Here is a 24,764-nt window from a genome sequence, read left to right as displayed (position 1 = left end):
GCTGGAGCTGGGCTGGGGCCAAGGGTGGGGCTGGGGCTGGGGCTGGGGCTGCGGACAGGGCTTGGGCCGGGCTGGGGCTGGGCAGATGGCAGGGATGGGCTAGGGCTGGGGGTGGGGCAGGGCTGGGGACGGGGCTGCGGCTGGGCTGGGGCAGGGCTGGAGCCAAGAGTGGAGCCGGGGCTGGGAGCAGGGCTGGGACTGAGGTTGGGGCCGGGGCTGGGGCTGGGTTGGGGCTGGGGCTGGGGCAAGACTAGGCTGGAGGCTGGGCCTTGGGCTGGGGCAGGGCTGGGCTGGGGGCAGGGCTGGGGCTGGGGCTGGATCCAAGTCTTGGGCAGGGCTGGAGCTAGGGTTGAGGCCGGGGCTGGGGCAGGACTGGAGCTGGGGCACGGCTGGGGCCAGGGCTGGGGCAGGGCTGGGGACTGGACTGGGCTAGCGCTGAGCTCGGGACGGGGCTGGGGCTGGGCTAGGGGCGGGGATGGGGCTGTGGCTTGGGCTCGGGCAGGGCTGGGGCTGGGCTGGGACTGGGGCGGGGCTGGGCTGGGGTGGGGCTGGGGCAGGGCTAGGGCTGAGGCTGGTCTGGGGCCGAGTCTGGGGCCGGGGCTGGGTGTGGGGCTAGGGCAGGGCTCGGCAGGGCTGGAACTGGGGCTGGGCTGGGGCCAAGGTTGGGGCTGTGGCTGGGGCTGGGCTGGTGTTGAGGGCGGGGCTGGGGCTGCAGCTGGGGCTGGGGCTGCGGACAGGGCTGGGGCTAGGGCTGAGGTAGGGGTAGGGCTGGGGCTGGATTGGGGCCAGGGCTGGGGCAGGACTAGGCTTGAGGCTGCGCCTTGGGCTGGGGCCGGGGCTGGAACCAAGGCTTGGGCAGGGCTGGGGCTGGGGCTGGAGCTGGGGCTGGGGCAGGAGCCAGGGCTGGGGCAGGGTGGGGCAGGGCTAGGACTGGGCTGGAGCTGTGGCTGGGGCTGGGGCAGGGCCGGGGATGAGGGCTGGGATGGGGGCTGGGATGGGACAGGACTAGGACTGGGACTGGGCTGGGCTAGGGCTGGGGCTGGGGCTGGGCTGGGACTGGGATGGGGCCAGAGCTGGGGCCGGCAGGGGCTGGGCTGATGGCAGGGCTGGGCTAGGGCTGGGGCTGGGGCTTGGGCTGCGGCAGGGCAGGTGGCAGGAGTGGGCTAGTGCTGAGCTGGGGCCGGGGCTGGGGCTGGGGCTGGGGCACGGACTGGGGCAGGGCTAGGCCTGGGGCTGGGCTGGGGCCGGGGTTGGGGCCGGGGCTAGGGCAGGGCTGGGGCGGGGCTGGGACCCGGGCTGGGCTGGGGTAGGGCTGCGGCAGGGCTGGGGCTGGGGCTAGGGCTGGGGCAGGGCTGTGGCTTTGGCTGCGGCTGGGGACAGGGCTGGGGCTGGGGCTGGGCTGTGGGCAGGGATGGGGATGGGGCTGGGCTGGGCTGGGGGCAGGGTTGGGGCTAGGTCTTGGGCTGGGGTAGGGCTGGTGCTGGGCTGGGACCGGGGCTGGGCTGGGGTAGGGCTGGGTCAGGGATTTTGGCAGGGCTACGGCTGGGGCTGGGCTGGGGCCGGGGCCGAGTCTGGGGCCGGGGCTGGGGCCGGGGTTAGGGCAGTGCTGGGGCAGGGCTGGAACTGGGGCTGGGCTGGGGCCAAGTTTGGGGCTGGGGTTGGGGCTGGGCTGGTGCTGAGTGTGGGGCTGGGGGTGGGGTTGTGGCTGGGGCTGGGCTGGGGGCAGGCATGGGGCTGGGTTAGGGCTGGGGCTGGGGCTGGGGCCAAGGGTGGGCTGGGCCTGGGGCTGGTGCCAGGGCTGGGGCAGGGCTGCGGCTGGGGCTGGGCTGGGGCAGGGCTGGGGCTGGGGCTGGGCTGGGGCCGAGGTTGGGGCTGAGGCTGGGGCTGGGGCTGCGGACAGGGCTGGGGCTGGGGCTGGGGCTGGGCCTGAGGCAGGTGTAGGGCCGCGGTCTGGGCTGGGCCTGGGACAGGGCAAGGCCTGGGGTGGGGCTGGGGCTGGGGTATGGTCTGGGGAAGGGCTGGGGCTGGGGCTGGGCTGGGGCTGGGTCCAGGCCTGGGGCTGGGCAGAGGGCAGGGCTGGGATAGGGCTGGGCTGGGGCATGGCTGGGCTAGGGCTGGGGGCAGGGCTGGTGCTGGGCTGGGGCTGGGGCTGGGGCTGGGCTGGGGCTGCGGCTGGGGCAGGGCTGGTGCTGGGCTGGGTCTGGGGCTTGGGCTGCGACAGGGCAGGTGGCAGGAGTGGGCTAGTGCTGAGCTGGGGCCGGGGCTGGGGCTGGGGCTGGGGCCGGGCTGGGGCTGGGCTGGAACTGGGGCTGGGCTGGGGGCAGGGCTGGGGCTGGGGCTGGGCTGGGCTGGGGGTGAGGATGGGGCTGGGGCTTGGGCTGGGGCAGGGCAGGGGCTGGGGTAGGGCTGGTGCTGGGCTGGGACCGGGGCTGGGCTGGGGTAGGGCTGGGTCAGGGATTTTGGCAGGGCTACGGCTGGGGCTGGGGCTGGGCTGGGGCCGAGTCTGGGGCCGGGGCTGGGGCCGGGGTTAGGGCAGTGCTGGGGCAGGGCTGGAACTGGGGCTGGGCTGGGGCCAAGTTTCTGGCTGGGGTTGGGGCTGGGCTGGTGCTGAGTGTGGGGCTGGGGGTGGGGTTGTGGCTGGGGCTGGGCTGGGGCTGAGGGTGGGGCTGGGGCTGGGGCTGGGGCTGCGGACAGGGCTGGGGCAGGGCTTCGGCTGGGGCTGGGCTGGGGCTGAGGTTGTGGCTGGGGCTGGGGCTGGGTCTGCTGACAGGGCTGGGGCCGGGCTGGGGCTGGGCTGATGGCAGGGCTGGGGCCGCGGCTCACGCTGGGCTGGGGTCTGGGCTGGGCCTGGGACAGGGGCTGGGGCCAGGCTGGGGCTGGGCTGGGGCTGGGGCTGGGTCGGGGACTAGGACACGGCTGGGGCTGGTCTGTGGCTGGGGCTGGGGCTGAGGTTGGTGCTGGGCCTGCGGCAGGGCTGGGCTAGCGCTGAGCTGGGGCCGGGGCTTTGGCTGGGGCTGGAATCGGGCTGAAGCTGGGCTGGGACAGGAATGGGGCTGGGGCTGGGGCTTGGGCTGAGGGTGAGGATGGGGCTGGGGCTTGGGCTGGGGCAGGGCTGAGGCTCGGGCTGGGCTGAGGGTGAGGATCTGGCTGGGGCTTGGGCTGGGGCAGGGCTGAGGCTGGGTTCTGGGCAGGGCCGGGGCTGGGCTGGGGCTGGGGCTGGGCTGTGGGCATGGATGGGCATGGGGCTGGGCTGGGCTGGGGGCAGGGATGGGGCTAGGGCTTGGGCTGGGGTAGGGCTGGTGCTGGGCTGGGGCTGAGGCTGGGGCGGAGACTGGGGCAGGGCTGTGGCTGGGGGAGGGGCTGGGCTGGGGCCGAGTCTGGGGCCGGGGCTGGGGCCGGGGTTAGGGCAGTGCTGTGGCAGGGCTGAGGCTGGGGCTGGAGCTGCGGACTGGGGCTGGGGCTGGGCTGGGGCTGGGGCTGGGTTGAGGGCAGGGTTGGGGCCGGGCTGGTGCTGTGTTCGGGACAGGGTTGGGGATGGGTCCAGGCCTGGGGCTGGGCAGAGGGCAGGGCTGGGATAGGGCTGGGCTGGGACACGGCTGGGCTAGGGCTGGGGGCAGGGCTGGGGCTGGGCTGGGACTGGGGCTGGGCTGGGGTAGGGCTGGGGCAGGGCTGGGGCTGGGGCTGGGGCGGGGACTGGGACAGGGCTAGGGCTGAGGCTGGTCTGGGGCCGAGTCTGGGGCCGGGGCTGGGTGTGGGGCTAGGGCAGGGCTCGGCAGGGCTGGAACTGGGGCTGGGCTGGGGCCAAGGTTGGGGCTGTGGCTGGGGCTGGGCTGGTGTTGAGGGCGGGGCTGGGGCTGCAGCTGGGGCTGGGGCTGCGGACAGGGCTGGGGCTAGGGCTGAGGTAGGGGTAGGGCTGGGGCTGGATTGGGGCCAGGGCTGGGGCAGGACTAGGCTTGAGGCTGCGCCTTGGGCTGGGGCCGGGGCTGGAACCAAGGCTTGGGCAGGGCTGGGGCTGGGGCTGGAGCTGGGGCTGGGGCAGGAGCCAGGGCTGGGGCAGGGTGGGGCCGGGCCTGGGGCTGGGCCTGGGGCCAGGTTGGGGCTGGGGCTGGGGCCAGGCTGGGGCTGGGCTGGGGCTGGGGCTGGGTCGGGGACTAGGACACGGCTGGGGCTGGTCTGTGGCTGGGGCTGGGGCTGAGGTTGGTGCTGGGGCTGGGGCTGGTGCCAGGGCTGGGGCTGGGCTGCGGCTGGGGCTGGGCTGGGGCCGAGGTTGGGGCTGAGGCTGGGGCTGGGGCTGCGGACAGGGCTGGGGCTGGGCTGGGTCTGGGGCTGGGTCGGGGACTAGGACACGGCTGGGGCTGGTCTGTGGCTGGGGCTGGGGCTGAGGTTGGTGCTGGGGCTGGGGCTGGGTCCAGGGCTGGTGCTGGGCTGTGGCTGGGGCTGGGCTGGGGCAGGACTGGTGGCAGGACTGGGCTAGTGCTGAGCTGGGGCCGGGGCTGGGGCTGGGGCTGGGGCCGGGCTGGGGCTGGGCTGGGGCTGGGGCTGGGGCTGGGCTGGGGGCAGACTGGGGCAGGGGCTGGGGCTGGGCTGGGGCAGGGCAGGGGCTGGGGTAGGGCTAGGGCAGGGCTGGGTCTGGGCTGGGTCTGGGGCAGGACTGGTGGCAGGAAGGGGCTAGTGCTGAGCTGGGGCTGGGGCTGGGGCTGGGGCCGGGCTGGGGCTGGGCTGGGGCTGGGGCTGGGCTGGGGGCAGGGCTGGGGCTGGGGCTGGGCTGGGCTGGGGGGTGAGGATGGGGCTGGGGCTTGGGCTGGGGCTAGGGTTGAGGCCGGGGCTGGGGCAGGACTGTAGCTGGGGCACGGCTGGGGCCGGGCTGGGGCTGGGGCTTGGGCTGGGGCACGAACTGGGGGCAGGACTGGGCTAGCGCTGAGCTCGGGACGGGGCTGGGGCTTGGCTGGGGGCGGGGATGGGGCTGTGGCTTGGGCTCGGGCAGGGCTGGGGCTGGGCTGGGCTGGGCTGGGCTGGGCTGGGGTAGGGCAGGGGCAGGGCTGGGGCTGGGGCTGGGGCGGGGACTGGGGCTGGGGCTGGGGCGGGGACTGGGGCAGGGCTAGGGCTGAGGCTGGTCTGGGGCCGAGTCTGGGGCCGGGGCTGGGTGTGGGGCTAGGGCAGGGCTCGGCAGGGCTGGAACTTGGGCTGGGCTGGGGCCAAGGTTGGGGCTGTGGCTGGGGCTGGGCTGGTGTTGAGGGCGGGGCTGGGGCTGCGGCTGGGGCTGGGGCTGCGGACAGGGCTGGGGCTAGGGCTGAGGTAGGGGTAGGGCTGGGGGTGGATTGGGGCCAGGGCTGAAGCAGGACAAGGCTTGGGCAGGGCTGGGGCTGGGGCTTGGAGCTGGGGCTGGGGCTGGGTCGGGGACTAGGACACGGCTGGGGCTGGGCTGTGGCTGGGGACAGGGTTGGGGCAGGGCTGGGACCGGGCTGGGGCTGGGGCTGGGACTGGGCTGAGGGCAGGGCTGGGGATGGGGGCTGGGATGGGGCAGGACTAGGACAGGGACTGGGCTGGGCTGGGGCTGGGGCTCGGCTGGGGTCAGAGCTGGGGCCGGCTGGGGCTGGGCTGATGGCAGGGCTGGGCTAGGGCTGGGGCTGGGGCTTGGGCTGGGGCACAGACTGGGGCAGGGCTAGGGCTGGGGCTGGGCTGGGGCCGGGGCTGGGGCTGAGTCTGGGGCCGGGGCTGGGGCTGGGGTTAGGGCAGTGCTGGGGCAGGGCTGGAACTGGGGCTGGGCTGGGGCCAAGTTTGGGGCTGGGGTTGGGGCTGGGCTGGTGCTGAGTGTGGGGCTGGGGGTGGGGTTGTGGCTGGGGCTGGGCTGGGGGCAGGCATGGGGCTGGGTTAGGGCTGGGGCCGGGGCTGGGGCTGAGGGTGGGCTGGGCCTGGGGCTGGTGCCAGGGCTGGGGCAGGGCTGCGGCTGGGGCTGGGCTGGGGCAGGGCTGGGGCTGGGGCTGGGCTGGGGCCGAGGTTGGGGCTGAGGCTGGGGCTGGGGCTGCGGACAGGGCTGGGGCTGGGGCTAGGGCTGGGGCTGAGGCAGGTCTGGGGCCGCGGTCTGGGCTGGGCCTGGGACAGGGCAAGGCCTGGGGTGGGGCTGGGGCTGGGGTATGGGCTGGGGAAGGGCTGGGGCTGGGGCTGGGCTGGGGCTGGGTCCAGGCCTGGGGCTGGGCAGAGGGCAGGGCTGGGATAGGGCTGGGCTGGGGCATGGCTGGGCTAGGGCTGGGGGCAGGGCTGGGGCTGGGGCTGGGGCTGGGGCTGGGCTGGGGCTGCGGCTGGGGCAGGGCTGGTGCTGGGCTGGGTCTGGGGCTTGGGCTGCGACAGGGCAGGTGGCAGGAGTGGGCTAATGCTGAGCTGGGGCCGGGGCTGGGGCTGGGGCTGGGGCTGGGCTGGGGCTGGGCTGGAACTGGGGCTGGGCTGGGGGCAGGGATGGGGATGGGGCTGGGCTGGGCTGGGGGTGAGGATGGGGCTGGGGCTTGGGCTGGGGCAGGGCAGGGGCTGGGGTAGGGCTGGTGCTGGGCTGGGACCGGGGCTGGGCTGGGGTAGGGCTGGGTCAGGGATTTTGGCAGGGCTACGGCTGGAACTGGGGCTGGGCTGGGGCCAAGTTTGGGGCTGGGGTTGGGGCTGGGCTGGTGCTGAGTGTGGGGCTGGTGGTGGGGTTGTGGCTGGGGCTGGGCTGGGGGCAGGGATGGGGCTAGGTTAGGGCTGGGGCCGGGGCTGGGGCCGAGGGTGGGCTGGGCCTAGGGCTGGTGCCAGGGCTGGGGCAGAGCTGCGGCTGGGGCTGGGCTGGGGCAGGGCTGGGGCTGGGGCTGGGCTGGGGCCGAGGTTGGGGCTGAGGCTGGGGCTGGGGCTGCGGACAGGGCTGGGGCTGGGGCAGGTCTGGGGCCGCGGTCTGGGCTGGGCCTGGGACAGGGCAAGGCCTGGGGTGGGGCTGGGGCTGGGGTATGGGCTGGGGAAAGGCTGGGGCTGGGCTGGGGCTGGGTCCAGGCCTGGGGCTGGGCTAGGGCTGGGATAGGGCTGGGCTGGGGCATGGCTGGGCTAGGGCTGGTGCTGGGCTGGGTCTGGGGCTTGGGCTGCGGCAGGGCAGGTGGCAGGAGTGGGCTAGTGCTGAGCTGGGGCCGGGGCTGGGGCTGGGGCTGGGGCTGGGGCCGGGCTGGGGCTGGGCTGGGGCTGGGGCTGGGCTGGGGGCAGGGCTGGGGCTGGGGCTGGGCTGGGCTGGGGGTGAGGATGGGGCTGGGGCTTGGGCTGGGGCAGGGCAGGGGCTGGGGTAGGGCTGGGGCAGGGCTAGGGCTGGGGCTGGGGCTGGGGCAGGGACTGGGGCTTGGGCTGGGGCAGGGCTGGGGCCAGGCTAGGGCTGGGTTCCGGGCAGGGCTGGGGCTGGGTCCAGGCCGGGGGCTGGGCTGAGGGCATGGCTGGGCTAAGGCTGGGGCTGGGGAAGGGCTGGGCTAGGGCTGGGCTGGTCCCGGGGATGGGGCTGGGGCTGGGGGTGGGGCTGGGGCTGGGTCCTGGGCTGGGGCTGGGCTGTGGCTGTGGCTGGGCTGGGGCAGGGCTGGGGTTGGGGCTGGGCTGGGGTAGGGCTGGGGCTGGGCTGGGGCTGGGGCTGGGCTGGGGCCGAGGGTGGGGCTGGGGCTGGGGCTGGGGCTGCGGACAGGGCTTGGGCCGGGCTGGGGCTGGGCTGATGGCAGGGATGGGCTAGGGCTGGGGCTGGGGCAGGGCTGGGGCCAAGAGTGGGGCCGGGGCTGGGAGCAGGGCTGGGACTGAGGTTGGGGCCGGGGCTGGGGCTGGGTTGGGGCTGGGGCTGGGGCTGGGGCTGGGCTGGGGCTGCGGCTGGGGCAGGGCTGGTGCTGGGCTGGGTCTGGGGCTGGGGCTGGGACAGGGCAGGTGGCAGGAGTGGGCTAATGCTGAGCTGAGGCCGGGGCTGGGGCTGGGGCTGGGGCCGGGCTGGGGCTGGGCTGGAACTGGGGCTGGGCTGGGGGCAGGGCTGGGGCTGGGGCTGGGCTGGGCTGGGGGTGAGGATGGGGCTGGGGCTTGGGCTGGGGCAGGGCAGGGGCTGGGGTAGGGCTGGTGCTGGGCTGGGACCGGGGCTGGGCTGGGGTAGGGCTGGGTCAGGGATTTTGGCAGGGCTACGGCTGGGGCTGGGGCTGGGCTGGGGCCGAGTCTGGGGCCGGGGCTGGGGCCGGGGTTAGGGCAGTGCTGGGGCAGGGCTGGAACTGGGGCTGGGCTGGGGCCAAGTTTGGGGCTGGGGTTGGGGCTGGGCTGGTGCTGAGTGTGGGGCTGGGGGTGGGGTTGTGGCTGGGGCTGGGCTGGGGGCAGGCATGGGGCTGGGTTAGGGCTGGGGCCGGGGCTGGGGCTGGGCTGGGGCTGGGGCTGGGGCTGGGCTGGGGGCAGACTGGGGCAGGGGCTGGGGCTGGGCTGGGGCTGGGGTAGGGCTAGGGCAGGGCTGGGTCTGGGCTGGGTCTGGGGCAGGACTGGTGGCAGGAAGGGGCTAGTGCTGAGCTGGGGCTGGGGCTGGGGCTGGGGCCGGGCTGGGGCTGGGCTGGGGCTGGGGCTGGGCTGGGGGCAGGGCTGGGGCTGGGGCTGGGCTGGGCTGGGGGTGAGGATGGGGCTGGGGCTTGGGCTGGGGCTAGGGTTGAGGCCGGGGCTGGGGCAGGACTGTAGCTGGGGCACGGCTGGGGCCGGGCTGGGGCTGGGGCTTGGGCTGGGGCACGGACTGGGGGCAGGACTGGGCTAGCGCTGAGCTCGGGACGGGGCTGGGGCTTGGCTGGGGGCGGGGATGGGGCTGTGGCTTGGGCTCGGGCAGGGCTGGGGCTGGGCTGGGCTGGGCTGGGCTGGGCTGGGGTAGGGCAGGGGCAGGGCTGGGGCTGGGGCTGGGGCGGGGACTGGGGCTGGGGCTGGGGCGGGGACTGGGGCAGGGCTAGGGCTGAGGCTGGTCTGGGGCCGAGTCTGGGGCCGGGGCTGGGTGTGGGGCTAGGGCAGGGCTCGGCAGGGCTGGAACTTGGGCTGGGCTGGGGCCAAGGTTGGGGCTGTGGCTGGGGCTGGGCTGGTGTTGAGGGCGGGGCTGGGGCTGCGGCTGGGGCTGGGGCTGCGGACAGGGCTGGGGCTAGGGCTGAGGTAGGGGTAGGGCTGGGGGTGGATTGGGGCCAGGGCTGAAGCAGGACAAGGCTTGGGCAGGGCTGGGGCTGGGGCTTGGAGCTGGGGCTGGGGCTGGGTCGGGGACTAGGACACGGCTGGGGCTGGGCTGTGGCTGGGGACAGGGTTGGGGCAGGGCTGGGACCGGGCTGGGGCTGGGGCTGGGGCTGGGCTGAGGGCAGGGCTGGGGATGGGGGCTGGGATGGGGCAGGACTAGGACAGGGACTGGGCTGGGCTGGGGCTGGGGCTCGGCTGGGGTCAGAGCTGGGGCCGGCTGGGGCTGGGCTGATGGTAGGGCTGGGCTAGGGCTGGGGCTGGGGCTTGGGATGGGGCACGGACTGGGGCAGGGCTAGGGCTGGGGCTGGACTGGGGCCGAGCTGGGGCTGGGGCTGGGGCTGGGCTGAGGGCAGGGCTGGGGATGGGGACTGGGATGGGGCAGGACTCGGACTGGGACTGGGCTGGGCTAGGGCTGGGGCTGGGCTGGGACTGGGCTGGGGTCAGAGCTGGGGCCGGCTGGGGCTGGGCTGATGGCAGGGCTGGGCTAGGGCTGGGGCTGGGGCTTGGGCTGGGGCACAGACTGGGGCAGGGCTAGGGCTGGGGCTGGGCTGGGGCCGGGGCTGGGGCCGAGTCTGGGGCCGGGGCTGGGGCTGGGGTTAGGGCAGTGCTGGGGCAGGGCTGGAACTGGAGCTGGGCTGGGGCCAAGTTTGGGGCTGGGGTTGGGGCTGGGCTGGTGCTGAGTGTGGGGCTGGGGGTGGGGTTGTGGCTGGGGCTGGGCTGGGGGCAGGCATGGGGCTGGGTTAGGGCTGGGGCCGGGGCTGGGGCCGAGGGTGGGCTGGGCCTGGGGCTGGTGCCAGGGCTGGGGCAGGGCTGCGGCTGGGGCTGGGCTGGGGCAGGGCTGGGGCTGGGGCTGGGCTGGGGCCGAGGTTGGGGCTGAGGCTGGGGCTGGGGCTGCGGACAGGGCTGGGGCTGGGGCTAGGGCTGGGGCTGAGGCAGGTCTGGGGCCGCGGTCTGGGCTGGGCCTGGGACAGGGCAAGGCCTGGGGTGGGGCTGGGGCTGGGGTATGGGCTGGGGAAGGGCTGGGGCTGGGGCTGGGCTGGGGCTGGGTCCAGGCCTGGGGCTGGGCAGAGGGCAGGGCTGGGATAGGGCTGGGCTGGGGCATGGCTGGGCTAGGGCTGGGGGCAGGGCTGGGGCTGGGGCTGGGGCTGGGGCTGGGCTGGGGCTGCGGCTGGGGCAGGGCTGGTGCTGGGCTGGGTCTGGGGCTTGGGCTGCGACAGGGCAGGTGGCAGGAGTGGGCTAATGCTGAGCTGGGGCCGGGGCTGGGGCTGGGGCTGGGGCCGGGCTGGGGCTGGGCTGGAACTGGGGCTGGGCTGGGGGCAGGGATGGGGATGGGGCTGGGCTGGGCTGGGGGTGAGGATGGGGCTGGGGCTTGGGCTGGGGCAGGGCAGGGGCTGGGGTAGGGCTGGTGCTGGGCTGGGACCGGGGCTGGGCTGGGGTAGGGCTGGGTCAGGGATTTTGGCAGGGCTACGGCTGGAACTGGGGCTGGGCTGGGGCCAAGTTTGGGGCTGGGGTTGGGGCTGGGCTGGTGCTGAGTGTGGGGCTGGTGGTGGGGTTGTGGCTGGGGCTGGGCTGGGGGCAGGGATGGGGCTGGGTTAGGGCTGGGGCCGGGGCTGGGGCCGAGGGTGGGCTGGGCCTAGGGCTGGTGCCAGGGCTGGGGCAGAGCTGCGGCTGGGGCTGGGCTGGGGCAGGGCTGGGGCTGGGGCTGGGCTGGGGCCGAGGTTGGGGCTGAGGCTGGGGCTGGGGCTGCGGACAGGGCTGGGGCTGGGGCAGGTCTGGGGCCGCGGTCTGGGCTGGGCCTGGGACAGGGCAAGGCCTGGGGTGGGGCTGGGGCTGGGGTATGGGCTGGGGAAAGGCTGGGGCTGGGCTGGGGCTGGGTCCAGGCCTGGGGCTGGGCAGAGGGCAGGGCTGGGATAGGGCTGGGCTGGGGCATGGCTGGGCTAGGGCTGGGGGCAGGGCTGGTGCTGGGCTGGGTCTGGGGCTTGGGCTGCGGCAGGGCAGGTGGCAGGAGTGGGCTAGTGCTGAGCTGGGGCCGGGGCTGGGGCTGGGGCTGGGGCTGGGGCCGGGCTGGGGCTGGGCTGGGGCTGGGGCTGGGCTGGGGGCAGGGCTGGGGCTGGGGCTGGGCTGGGCTGGGGGTGAGGATGGGGCTGGGGCTTGGGCTGGGGCAGGGCAGGGGCTGGGGTAGGGCTGGGGCAGGGCTAGGGCTGGGGCTGGGGCTGGGGCAGGGACTGGGGCTTGGGCTGGGGCAGGGCTGGGGCCAGGCTAGGGCTGGGTTCCGGGCAGGGCTGGGGCTGGGTCCAGGCCTGGGGCTGGGCTGAGGGCATGGCTGGGCTAAGGCTGGGGCTGGGGAAGGGCTGGGCTAGGGCTGGGCTGGTCCCGGGGATGGGGCTGGGGGTGGGGCTGCGGCTGGGTCCTGGGCTGGGGCTGGGCTGTGGCTGTGGCTGGGCTGGGGCAGGGCTGGGGCTGGGGCTGGGCTGGGGTAGGGCTGGGGCTGGGCTGGGGCTGGGGCTGGGCTGGGGCCGAGGGTGGGGCTGGGGCTGGGGCTGGGGCTGCGGACAGGGCTTGGGCCAGGCTGGGGCTGGGCTGATGGCAGGGATGGGCTAGGGCTGGGGCTGGGGCAGTGCTGGGGCCAAGATTGGGGCCGGGGCTGGGAGCAGGGCTGGGACTGAGGTTGGGGCCGGGGCTGGGGCTGGGTTGGGGCTGGGGCTGGGGCTGGGGCTGGGCTGGGGCTGCGGCTGGGGCAGGGCTGGTGCTGGGCTGGGTCTGGGGCTTGGGCTGCGACAGGGCAGGTGGCAGGAGTGGGCTAATGCTGAGCTGAGGCCGGGGCTGGGGCTGGGGCTGGGGCCGGGCTGGGGCTGGGCTGGAACTGGGGCTGGGCTGGGGGCAGGGCTGGGGCTGGGGCTGGGCTGGGCTGGGGGTGAGGATGGGGCTGGGGCTTGGGCTGGGGCAGGGCAGGGGCTGGGGTAGGGCTGGTGCTGGGCTGGGAGCGGGGCTGGGCTGGGGTAGGGCTGGGTCAGGGATTTTGGCAGGGCTACGGCTGGGGCTGGGGCTGGGCTGGGGCCGAGTCTGGGGCCGGGGCTGGGGCCGGGGTTAGGGCAGTGCTGGGGCAGGGCTGGAACTGGGGCTGGGCTGGGGCCAAGTTTGGGGCTGGGGTTGGGGCTGGGCTGGTGCTGAGTGTGGGGCTGGGGGTGGGGTTGTGGCTGGGGCTGGGCTGGGGGCAGGCATGGGGCTGGGTTAGGGCTGGGGCCGGGGCTGGGGCCGAGGTTGGGGCTGAGGCTGGGGCTGGGGCTGCGGACAGGGCTGGGGCTGGGCTGGGTCTGGGGCTGGACTGGGGCTGGGGCTGGGTCCAGGGCTGGTGCTGGGCTGTGGCTGGGGCTGGGCTGGGGCAGGACTGGTGGCAGGACTGGGCTAGTGCTGAGCTGGGGCCGGGGCTGGGGCTGGGGCTGGGGCCGGGCTGGGGCTGGGCTGGGGCTGGGGCTGGGGCTGGGCTGGGGGCAGACTGGGGCAGGGGCTGGGGCTGGGCTGGGGCAGGGCAGGGGCTGGGGTAGGGCTAGGGCAGGGCTGGGTCTGGGCTGGGTCTGGGGCAGGACTGGTGGCAGGAAGGGGCTAGTGCTGAGCTGGGGCTGGGGCTGGGGCTGGGGCCGGGCTGGGGCTGGGCTGGGGCTGGGGCTGGGCTGGGGGCAGGGCTGGGGCTGGGGCTGGGCTGGGCTGGGGGTGAGGATGGGGCTGGGGCTTGGGCTGGGGCAGGGCAGGGGCTGGGGTAGGGCTGGTGCTGGGCTGGGACCGGGGCTGGGCTGGGGTAGGGCTGGGTCAGGGATTTTGGCAGGGCTACGGCTGGGGCTGGGGCTGGGCTGGGGCCGAGTCTGGGGCCGGGGCTGGGGCCGGGGTTAGGGCAGTGCTGGGGCAGGGCTGGAACTGGGGCTGGGCTGGGGCCAAGTTTGGGGCTGGGGTTGGGGCTGGGCTGGTGCTGAGTGTGGGGCTGGGGGTGGGGTTGTGGCTGGGGCTGGGCTGGGGGCAGGCATGGGGCTGGGTTAGGGCTGGGGCCGGCGCTGGGGCCGAGGGTGGGCTGGGCCTGGGGCTGGTGCCAGGGCTGGGGCAGGGCTGCGGCTGGGGCTGGGCTGGGGCAGGGCTGGGGCTGGGGCTGGGCTGGGGCCGAGGTTGGGGCTGGGGCTGGGGCTGGGGCTGGGGCTGAGGCAGGTCTGGGGCCGCGGTCTGGGCTGGGCCTGGGACAGGGCAAGGCCTGGGGTGGGGCTGGGGCTGGGGTATGGGCTGGGGAAAGGCTGGGGCTGGGCTGGGGCTGGGTCCAGGCCTGGGGCTGGGCAGAGGGCAGGGCTGGGATAGGGCTGGGCTGGGGCATGGCTGGGCTAGGGCTGGGGGCAGGGCTGGTGCTGGGCTGGGTCTGGGGCTTGGGCTGCGGCAGGGCAGGTGGCAGGAGTGGGCTAGTGCTGAGCTGGGGCCGGGGCTGGGGCTGGGGCTGGGGCTGGGGCTGGGGCCGGGCTGGGGCTGGGCTGGGGCTGGGGCTGGGCTGGGGGCAGGGCTGGGGCTGGGGCTGGGCTGGGCTGGGGGTGAGGATGGGGCTGGGGCTTGGGCTGGGGCAGGGCAGGGGCTGGGGTAGGGCTGGGGCAGGGCTAGGGCTGGGGCTGGGGCTGGGGCAGGGACTGGGGCTTGGGCTGGGGCAGGGCTGGGGCCAGGCTAGGGCTGGGTTCCGGGCAGGGCTGGGGCTGGGTCCAGGCCTGGGGCTGGGCTGAGGGCATGGCTGGGCTAAGGCTGGGGCTGGGGAAGGGCTGGGCTAGGGCTGGGCTGGTCCCGGGGATGGGGCTGGGGGTGGGGCTGGGGCTGGGTCCTGGGCTGGGGCTGGGCTGTGGCTGTGGCTGGGCTGGGCTGTGGCTGTGGCTGGGCTGGGGCAGGGCTGGGGCTGGGGCTGGGCTGGGGTAGGGCTGGTGCTGGGCTGGGGCTGGGGCTGGGCTGGGGCCGAGGGTGGGGCTGGGGCTGGGGCTGGGGCTGCGGACAGGGCTTGGGCCGGGCTGGGGCTGGGCTGATGGCAGGGATGGGCTAGGGCTGGGGCTGGGAGCAGGGCTGGGACTGAGGTTCGGGCCGGGGCTGGGGCTGGGTTGGGGCTGGGGCTGGGGCAAGACTAGGCTGGAGGCTGGGCCATGGGCTGGGGCTGGGCTGGGGGCAGGGCTGGGGCTGGGGCTGGATCCAAGTCTTGGGCAGGGCTGGGGCTAGGGTTGAGGCCGAGGCTGGGGCAGGAATGGAGCTGGGGCACGGCTGGGGCCGGGGCTGGGGCAGGGCTGGGGCCGGGCTGGGGCTGGGGCTTGGGCTGGGGCAGGGTTGGGGGCAGGACTGGGCTAGTGCTGAGCTCGGGACAGGGCTGGGGCTGGGCTGGGCTGGGGGCGGGGATGGGGCTGTGGCTTGGGCTCGGGCAGGGCTGGGGCAGGGCTGGGACTGGGGCTGGGCTGGGACTGGGGCTGGAGCAGGGCTGGGGCGGGGACTGGGGCAGGGCTAGGGCTGAGGCTGGTCTGGGGCCGAGTCTGGGGCCGGGGCTGGGTGTGGGGCTAGGGCAGGGCTCGGCAGGGCTGGAACTGGGGCGGGGCTGGGGCTGCGGCTGGGGCTGGGGCTGCGGACAGGGCTGGGGCTAGGGCTGAGGTAGGGGTAAGGCTGGGGCTGGATTGGGGCCAGGGCTGGGGCAGGACTAGGCTTGAGGCTGGGCCTAGGGCTGGGGCCGGGGCTGGAACCAAGGCTTGGGCAGGGCTGGGGCTGGGGCTGGAGCTGGGGCTGGGGCAGGGTGGGGCCGGGCCTGGGGCTGGGGCAGGGTTGGGGCTGGGGCTGGGCTGTGGCTGTGGCTGGGCTGGGGCTGGGGCTTTGTCTGCTGACAGGGCTGGGGCCCGGCTGGGGCTGGGCTGATGGCAGGGGTGGGCTAGGGCTGGGGCTGCGGCAGGGCTGGGCCCGAGGCTGGGGCAGGGCTGGGGCAGGGCTGGAGCCGGGGCTGGGGCCGGGGCTGGGAGCAGGGCTGGGACTGAGGTTGGGGCCGGGGCTGGGGCTGGGTTGGGGCCAGGGCTGGGGTTGGGGCTAGAACCAAGTCTTGGGCAGGGCTGGGGCTGGGTCCGGGGCTGGGGCAGGACTGACGCTGGGGCAGGGCTAGGGCCGGGGCTGGGGCAGGGCTGGGCTGGGATCGAGGGTAGGGCTGGGCTGGGGGCTGGGCTGGGCCTGGGGTAGGGCTGGGCCCGAGGCTGGGGCTGGGCTGCGGCAGCACTGGGGTTGGGGCTGGGCTGGGGCTGAGGGTGGGGCCGGAGCTGGGGCAGAACTAGGCTGGAGACTGGGCCTTGGGCTGGGGCCGGGAAGGGGGCAGGGCTGGAGGCAGGGGCTGGGGCTGGGCTGGGGCCAAGTTTCTGGCTGGGGCTGGGGCTGGGCTGGTGCTGAGTGTGGGGCTGGGGGTGGGGCTGTGGCTGGGGCTGGGCTGGGGGCAGGGATAGGGCCGAGGTTGGGCTGGGGCTGGGGCTGGTGCCAGGGCTGGGGCTGGGCTGCGGCTGGGGCTGGGCTGGGGCTGAGTTTGGGGCTGAGGCTGCGGACAGGCGTGGGGCCGGGCTGGGGCTGGGACTGGGTTGAGGGCAGGGTTGGGGCAGGGCTGGGGATGGGGGCTGGGATGGGGCAGAACTGGGGCTGGGGCAGGGGCCGGGGATGGGGACAGGGCTGGGGCCTGAGCTAGGAAAGGGCAGGGGCCGTGCTGGGGCTGGGTTCGGGACAGGGCTGGGATAGGGCTGGGCTGGGGCTGGGCTGGGCTAGGGCTGGGGGCAGGGCTGGGGCTGGGGCTGGGCTGGGTCTGTGTCTGGGGCAGGGCTGGTGCTGGGCTGGGTCTGGGGCTTGGGCTGGGGCAGGACTGGTGGCAGGAAGGGGCTAGTGCTGAGCTGGGGCCGGGGCTGGGGCTAGGGCTGGGGCTGGGGCCGGGCTGGGGCTGGGCTGGGGCTGGGGCTGGGCTGGGGGCAGGGCTGGGGCTGGGGCTGGGCTGGGCTGGGCTGGGCTGGGGGTGAGGATGGGGCTGGGGCTTGGGCTGGGGCAGGGCTGGGGCTGGGGTAGGGCTGGGGCAGGGCTGGGGTGGGGCTGGGCTGGGGCTTGGGCCAGGACTGGGGCTTGGGCTGGGGCAGGGCTGGGGCCAGGCTAGGGCTGGGTTCCGGGCAGGGCTGGGGCTGGGTCCAGGCCTTTGGCTGGGCTGAGAGCAGGGCTGGGCTAGGGCTGGGCTGGGGCCGGGGATGGGGCCGGGGGTGGGGCTAGGGCTGGGGCTGGGTCCTGGGCTGGGGCTGGTCTGTGGCTGGGGCTGGGCTGGGGCAGGGCTGGGGCTGGGCTGGGGCTGGGGCTGGGCTGGGGCCGAGGGTGGGGCTGGGGCTGGGGCTGGGGCTGTGGACAGGGCTTGGGCCAGGCTGGGGCTGGGCTGATGGCAGGGATGGGCTAGGGCTGGGGCTGGGGCAGGGCTGGGGCCGGGGCTGCGGCTGGGCTGGGGCAGGGCTGGAGCCAAGAGTGGGGCCGGGGCTGGGAGCAGCCCTGGGACTGAGGTTGGGGCCAGGGCTGGGGCTGGGTTGGGGCCGGGGCTGGGGCAAGACTAGGCTGGAGGCTGGGCCTTGGGCTGGGGCTGGGCTGGGGGCAGGGCTGGGGCTGGGGCTGGGGCAGGGCTGGGGCCGGGCTGGGGCTGGGGCTTGGGCTGGGGCACGGACTGGGGGCAGGACTGGGCTAGCGCTGAGCTCGGGACGGGGCTGGGGCTGGGCTGGGGGCGGGGGATGGGGCTGTGGCTTGGGCTCGGGCAGGGCTGGGGCTGGGCTGGGACTGGGGCTGCGCTGGGGTAGGGCTGGGGCAGGGCTGGGGCTGGGGCTGAGGCCGCGGGTGGGGTTGGAGCTGGGGCTTGGTCCAGGGCTGGTGCTGGGCTGGGGCTGGGGCCTGGCAGGAGCCGGGCTGGTGCTGGGTTCGGGACAGGGCTGGGGCTGTGTCCAGGCCTGGGGCTGGGCAGAGGGCAGGGCTGGGCTAGGGCTGGGGGCAGGGCTGGGGCTGGGGCAGGGCTGGGTCTGGGGCTGGGGCAGGGCTGGTGCTGGGCTGGGACCAGGACTAGGCTGGGGTAGGGCTGTGGCAGGGCTGGGTCTGGGCTGGGTCTGGGGCTTGGGCTGGGGCAGGACTGGTGGCAGGAGTGGGCTAGTGCTGAGCTGAGGCCGGGGCTGGGGCTGGGGCTGGGGCCGGGCTGGGGCTGGGATGGGGCTGGGGATGGGCTGGGGGCAGGGCTGGGGCTGGGGCTGGGCTGGGCTGGGCTGGGGGTGAGGATGGGGCTGGGGCTTGGGCTGGGGCAGGGCAGGGGCTGGGGTAGGGCTGAGGCAGGGCTAGGGCTAGGGCTGGGGCTGGGGCTGGGGCCGGGCTGGGGCTGGGCTGGGGCTGGGGCTGGGCTGGGATCAAGGCTGGGGCTGGGGCTGTGCTGGGCTGGGGGTGAGGATGGGGCTGGGGCTTGGGCTGGGGCAGGGCTGGGGCCAGGCTAGAGCTGGGTTCCGGGCAGGGCTGGGGCTGGGTCCAGGCCTGGGGCTGGGCTGAGGGCAGGGCTGGGCTAAGGCTGGGGCTGGGGCAGGGCTAGAGCCAAGAGTGGGGCCAGGGCTGGGAGCAGGGCTGGGACTGAGGTTGGGGCCGGGGCTGGGGCAAGACTAGGCTGGAGGCTGGGCCTTGGGCTGGGGCTGGGCTGGGTCTGGGGCTGGGGCAGGGCTGGTGCTGGGCTGGGACCAGGACTGGGCTGGGGTAGGGCTGTGGCAGGGCTGGGTCTGGGCTGGGTCTGGGGCTTGGGCTGGGGCAGGACTGGTGGCAGGAGTGGGCTAGTGCTGAGCTGAGGCCGGGGCTGGGGCTGGGGCTGGGGCCGGGCTGGGGCTGGGATGGGGCTGGGGATGGGCTGGGGGCAGGGCTGGGGCTGGGGCTGGGCTGGGCTGGGCTGGGGGTGAGGATGGGGCTGGGGCTTGGGCTGGGGCAGGGCAGGGGCTGGGGTAGGGCTGAGGCAGGGCTAGGGCTAGGGCTGGGGCTGGGGCTGGGGCCGGGCTGGGGCTGGGCTGGGGCTGGGGCTGGGCTGGGATCAAGGCTGGGGCTGGGGCTGGGCTGGGCTGGGGGTGAGGATGGGGCTGGGGCTGGGTGTGGGGCTAGGGCAGGGCTCGGCAGGGCTGGAACTGGGGCTGGGCTGGGGCCAAGGTTGGGGCTGGGGCTGGGCTGGGCTGGGCTGGGCTGGGCTGGGGGTGAGGATGGGGCTGGGGCTTGGGCTGGGGCAGGGCTGGGGCTGGGGTAGGGCTGGGGCAGGGCTGGGGTGGGGCTGGGCTGGGGCTTGGGCCAGGACTGGGGCTTGGGCTGGGGCAGGGCTGGGGCCAGGCTAGGGCTGGGTTCCGGGCAGGGCTGGGGCTGGGTCCAGGCCTTTGGCTGGGCTGAGAGCAGGGCTGGGCTAGGGCTGGGCTGGGGCCGGGGATGGGGCCGGGGGTGGGGCTAGGGCTGGGGCTGGGTCCTGGGCTGGGGCTGGTCTGTGGCTGGGGCTGGGCTGGGGCAGGGCTGGGGCTGGGCTGGGGCTGGGGCTGGGCTGGGGCCGAGGGTGGGGCTGGGGCTGGGGCTGGGGCTGTGGACAGGGCTTGGGCCAGGCTGGGGCTGGGCTGATGGCAGGGATGGGCTAGGGCTGGGGCTGGGGCAGGGCTGGGGCCGGGGCTGCGGCTGGGCTGGGGCAGGGCTGGAGCCAAGAGTGGGGCCGGGGCTGGGAGCAGCCCTGGGACTGAGGTTGGGGCCAGGGCTGGGGCTGGGTTGGGGCCGGGGCTGGGGCAAGACTAGGCTGGAGGCTGGGCCTTGGGCTGGGGCTGGGCTGGGGGCAGGGCTGGGGCTGGGGCTGGGGCAGGGCTGGGGCCGGGGCTGGGGCAAGACTAGGCTGGAGGCTGGGCCTTGGGCTGGGGCTGGGCTGGGGGCAGGGCTGGGGCTGGGGCTGGGGCAGGGCTGGGGCCGGGCTGGGGCTGGGGCTTGGGCTGGGGCACGGACTGGGGGCAGGACTGGGCTAGCGCTGAGCTCGGGACGGGGCTGGGGCTGGGCTGGGGGCGGGGATGGGGCTGTGGCTTGGGCTTGGGCTCGGGCAGGGCTGGGGCTGGGCTGGGACTGGGGCTGCGCTGGGGTAGGGCTGGGGCAGGGCTGGGGCTGGGGCTGAGGCCGCGGGTGGGGTTGGAGCTGGGGCTTGGTCCAGGGCTGGTGCTGGGCTGGGGCTGGGGCCTGGCAGGAGCCGGGCTGGTGCTGGGTTCGGGACAGGGCTGGGGCTGTGTCCAGGCCTGGGGCTGGGCAGAGGGCAGGGCTGGGCTAGGGCTGGGGGCAGGGCTGGGGCTGGGGCAGGGCTGGGGCTGGGGCTGGGGCAGGGCTGGTGCTGGGCTGGGACCAGGACTGGGCTGGGGTAGGGCTGTGGCAGGGCTGGGTCTGGGCTGGGTCTGGGGCTTGGGCTGGGGCAGGACTGGTGGCAGGAGTGGGCTAGTGCTGAGCTGAGGCCGGGGCTGGGGCTGGGGCTGGGGCCGGGCTGGGGCTGGGATGGGGCTGGGGATGGGCTGGGGACAGGGCTGGGGCTGGGGCTGGGCTGGGCTGGGCTGGGGGTGAGGATGGGGCTGGGGCTTGGGCTGGGGCAGGGCAGGGGCTGGGGTAGGGCTGAGGCAGGGCTAGGGCTAGGGCTGGGGCTGGGGCTGGGGCCGGGCTGGGGCTGGGCTGGGGCTGGGGCTGGGCTGGGATCAAGGCTGGGGCTGGGGCTGGGCTGGGCTGGGGGTGAGGATGGGGCTGGGGCTTGGGCTGGGGCAGGGCTGGGGCCAGGCTAGAGCTGGGTTCCGGGCAGGGCTGGGGCTGGGTCCAGGCCTGGGGCTGGGCTGAGGGCAGGGCTGGGCTAAGGCTGGGGCTGGGGCAGGGCTAGAGCCAAGAGTGGGGCCAGGGCTGGGAGCAGGGCTGGGACTGAGGTTGGGGCCGGGGCTGGGGCAAGACTAGGCTGGAGGCTGGGCCTTGGGCTGGGGCTGGGCTGGGTCTGGGGCTGGGGCAGGGCTGGTGCTGGGCTGGGACCAGGACTGGGCTGGGGTAGGGCTGTGGCAGGGCTGGGTCTGGGCTGGGTCTGGGGCTTGGGCTGGGGCAGGACTGGTGGCAGGAGTGGGCTAGTGCTGAGCTGAGGCCGGGGCTGGGGCTGGGGCTGGGGCCGGGCTGGGGCTGGGATGGGGCTGGGGATGGGCTGGGGGCAGGGCTGGGGCTGGGGCTGGGCTGGGCTGGGCTGGGGGTGAGGATGGGGCTGGGGCTTGGGCTGGGGCAGGGCAGGGGCTGGGGTAGGGCTGAGGCAGGGCTAGGGCTAGGGCTGGGGCTGGGGCTGGGGCCGGGCTGGGGCTGGGCTGGGGCTGGGGCTGGGCTGGGATCAAGGCTGGGGCTGGGGCTGGGCTGGGCTGGGGGTGAGGATGGGGCTGGGGCTTGGGCTGGGGCAGGGCTGGGGCCAGGCTAGAGCTGGGTTCCGGGCAGGGCTGGGGCTGGGTCCAGGCCTGGGGCTGGGCTGAGGGCAGGGCTGGGCTAAGGCTGGGGCTGGGGCAGGGCTAGAGCCAAGAGTGGGGCCAGGGCTGGGAGCAGGGCTGGGACTGAGGTTGGGGCCGGGGCTGGGGCAAGACTAGGCTGGAGGCTGGGCCTTGGGCTGGGGCTGGGCTGGGGGCAGGGCTGGGGCTGGGGCTGGATCCAAGTCTTGGGCAGGGCTGGGGCTAGGGTTGAGGCCGGGGCTGGGGCAGGACTGGAGCTGGGGCACGGCTGGGGCCAGGGCTGGGGCAGGGCTGGGGCCGGGCTGGGGCTGGGGCTTGGGCTGGGGCAGTGTTGGGGGCAGGACTGGGCTAGCGCTGAGCTCGGGACGGGGCTGGGGCTGGGCTGGGGGCGGGGATGGGGCTGTGGCTTGGGCTCGGGCAGGGCTGGGGCTGGGCTGGGACTGGGGCTGGGCTGGGGTAGGGCTGGGGCAGGGCTGGGGCTGGGGCTGGGGCGGGGACTGGGGCAGGGCTAGGGCTGAGGCTGGTCTGGGGCCGAGTCTGGGGCCGGGGCTGGGTGTGGGGCTAGGGCAGGGCTCGGCAGGGCTGGAACTGGGGCTGGGCTGGGGCCAAGGTTGGGGCTGGGGCTGGGCTGGGCTGGGCTGGGCTGGACTGGGGGTGAGGATGGGGCTGGGGCTTGGGCTGGGGCAGGGCTGGGGCTGGGGTAGGGCTGGGGCAGGGCTGGGGTGGGGCTGGGCTGGGGCTTGGGCCAGGACTGGGGCTTGGGCTGGGGCAGGGCTGGGGCCAGGCTAGGGCTGGGTTCCGGGCAGGGCTGGGGCTGGGTCCAGGCCTTTGGCTGGGCTGAGAGCAGGGCTGGGCTAGGGCTGGGCTGGGGCCGGGGATGGGGCCGGGGGTGGGGCTAGGGCTGGGGCTGGATCCTGGGCTGGGGCTGGTCTGTGGCTGGGGCTGGGCTGGGTCAGGGCTGGGGCTGGGCTGGGGCTGGGGCTGGGCTGGGGCCGGGGGTGGGGCTGGGGCTGGGGCTGGGGCTGTGGACAGGGCTTGGGCCAGGCTGGGGCTGGGCTGATGGCAGGGATGGGCTAGGGCTGGGGCTGGGGCAGGGCTGGGGCCGGGGCTGCGGCTGGGCTGGGGCAGGGCTGGGGCCGGGGCTGGGGCAAGACTAGGCTGGAGGCTGGGCCTTGGGCTGGGGCTGGGCTGGGGGCAGGGCTGGGGCTGGGGCTGGGGCAGGGCTGGGGCCGGGCTGGGGCTGGGGCTTGGGCTGGGGCACGGACTGGGGGCAGGACTGGGCTAGCGCTGAGCTCGGGACGGGGCTGGGGCTGGGCTGGGGGCGGGGATGGGGCTGTGGCTTGGGCTCGGGCAGGGCTGGGGCTGGGCTGGGACTGGGGCTGCGCTGGGGTAGGGCTGGGGCAGGGCTGGGGCTGGGGCTGGGGCGGGGACTGGGGCAGGGCTAGGGCTGAGGCTGGTCTGGGGCCGAGTCTGGGGCCGTGGCTGGGTGTGGGGCTATTGCAGGGCTCGGCAGGGCTGGAACTGGGGCTGGGCTGGGGCCAAGGTTGGGGCTGTGGCTGGGCTGGTGTTGAGGGCGGGGCTGGGGCTGCGGCTGGGGCTGGGGCTGCGGACAGGACTGGGGCTAGGGCTGAGGTAGGGGTAGGGCCGGGGCTGGATTGGGGCCAGGGCTGGGGCAGGACTAGGCTTGAGGCTGGGCCTTGGGCTGGGGCTGGGGCTGGAACCAAGGCTTGGGCAGGGCTGGGGCTGGGGCTGGAGCTGGGGCTGGGGCAGGAGCCAGGGCTGGGGCAGGGTGGGGCCGGGCCTGGGGCTGGGGCAGGGCTGTGGCTGGGGCTGGGCTGTGGCTGTGGCTGGGCTGGGGCAGGGCTGGGGCTGGGCTGATGGCAGGGGTGGGCTAGGGCTGGGGCTGCGGCAGGGCTGGAGCCGTGGCTGAGGCTGGGCTTGGGTCTGGGCTGGGGCTGGGACAGGGCTGGGCCCGAGGCTGGGGCAGGGCTGGGTCCAGGCTGGGGCTGGTCCTGGGGTGAGGGCAGGGTAGGGGCAGGGCTGGGGATGGGGGCTGGGCTGGGGCAGGACTTGGGCAGGGGCTGGGGTTGGGTCCAGGGCTGGGGCTGGGGCTGGGCTGGGGCCAAGTTTGGGGCTGGGGCTGGGGCTGGGCTGGTGCTGAGTGTGGGGCTGGGGGTGGGGCTGCGGCTGGGGCTGGGCTGGGGGCAGGGATGGGGCTGGGTTAGGGCTGGGGCCGGGGCTGGGGCCGAGGGTGGGCTGGGCCTGGGGCTGGTGCCAGGGCTGGGGCAGGGCTGCGGCTGGGGCTGGGCTGGGGCAGGGATAGGGCTGGGGCTGGGCTGGGGCCAAGGGTGGGGCTGAGGCTGGGGCTTAGGCTGCAGACAGGGCTGGGGCTGGGCTGGGGCTGGGGCTGAGGCAGGGCTGGGGCCACGGTCTGGGCTGGGACTGGGACAGGGCAAGGCCTGGGCTGGGGCTGGGGCTGGGGTATGGGCTGGGGCAGGGCTGGGGCTGGGGCTGGGCTGGGGCTGGCGGCTGGGATGGGGCAGGACTGGGGCTGGGGCAGGGGCCGGGGATGGGGACAGGGCTGGGGCCCGAGCTAGGAAAGGGCTGGGGCCGGGCTGGGGCTGGGTTCGGGACAGGGCTGGGGCTGCGTCCAGGCCTGGGGCTGGGCTGAGGGCAGGGCTAAGCTAGGGCCGGGCTGGGACTGGGGATGGGGCTGGGGGTGGGGCAGGGCTGGGGCTAGCCTGGGGCTGGGGCTGGGCTAAGGTCAGGGATAGGGCTGGGGCTGGGCTAGGGCTGGGGCTGGGGCCGCGGGTGGGGCTGGAGCTGGGGCTTGGTCCAGGGCTGGTGCTGGGCTGTGGCTGGGGCTGGGCTGGGGCAGGGCTGGGGCTGGGGCAGGGCTGGTGCTGGGCTGGGTCTGGGGCTTGGGCTACGGCAGGACTGGTGGCAGGACTGGGCTAGTGCTGAGCTGGGGCCGGGGCTGGGGCTGGGGCTGGGGCCGGGCTGGGGCTGGGCTGGGGCTGGGGCTGGGCTGGGGGCAGGGCTGGGGCTGGGGCTGGGCTGGGCTGGGGGTGAGGATGGGGCTGGGGCTTGGGCTGGGGCAGGGCAGGGGCTGGGGTAGGGCTGGGGCAGGGCTAGGGCTGGGGCTGGGCCTGGGGCAGGGACTGGGGCTTGGGCTGGGGCTGGGCTGGGGCCAGGCTAGGGCTGGGTTCCGGGCAGGGCTGGGGCTGGGTCCAGGCCTGGCGCTGGGCTGAGGGCAGGGCTGGGCTAAGGCTGGGGCTGGGGCAGGGCTGGGCTAGGGCTGGGCTGGGGCTAGGGCACGACTGGGCTGGGGATAGGGCTGGGGCAGGGCTGGGGCAGGGGCTGGGGCAGGGCTGGGGCTGGGCTGGGGCTGGGCTGGAGCTTGGGCTGGGGCTGAGCTGGGGCTGGGGCTGGGCAGGGATCAGGGATGGGGCCAGCTGGGGCTGGGCTGATGTCAGGGCTGGGCTAGGGCTGGGGCTGGGGCTTGGAATGGGGCACGTACTGGGGCAGGGCTAGGGCTGGGGCTGGGCTGGGGCCGAGTCTGGGGCCGAGGCTGGGGCCGGGGTTAGGGCTGTGCTGGGGCTGGGGCTGGGATCCGGGCTGGGATGGGGTAGGGCAGGGGCAGGGCTGGGGCTGGGGCTGGGGCTGGGGCACGGACTGGGGCAGGGCTAGGGCTGGGGCTGGGCTGGGGCCGGGCTGGGGCCAAGTCTGGGACCGGGGCTGGGTCCGGGGTTAGGGCAGGGCTGGAGCAGGCCTGGAACTGGGTCTGGGCTGGGGCCAAGGTTGGGGCTGTGGCTGGGGCTGCGGCTGCGGCTGGGGACAGGGATGGGGCTAGGGCTGGCCTGGGCTGGGCTGGGGGCAGGGTTGGGGCTAGGTCTTGGGCTGGGGTAGGGCTGGTGCTGGGCTGGGACCGGGGCTGGGCTGGGGTAGGGCTGGGGCTGGGCTAGTGCTGGGCTGGGACCGGGGATGGGGCTGGGGGTGGGGCAGGGCTGGGGCTAGCCTGGGTCTGGGGCTGGACTGGGGCTGGGG

The 24,764-nt window shown here is 76.2% G+C and overlaps 1 pseudogene; it reads right to left on the bottom strand.

The window, feature by feature from the left end:
- Positions 1–15,644: 15,644 nt before the first annotated feature.
- On the bottom strand, positions 15,645–24,379 carry LOC137450031 (uncharacterized; annotated as a pseudogene).
- Positions 24,380–24,764: the final 385 nt, after the last annotated feature.

This window comes from Melanerpes formicivorus, unplaced genomic scaffold (assembly GCF_026170545.1).
Source record: "Melanerpes formicivorus ecotype bairdi unplaced genomic scaffold, bMelFor1.0.p_v2 SCAF_34, whole genome shotgun sequence".
Classification (NCBI taxonomy): Eukaryota; Metazoa; Chordata; class Aves; order Piciformes; family Picidae; genus Melanerpes; species Melanerpes formicivorus.
This window is presented reverse-complemented; position numbering and strand designations above follow the sequence as displayed.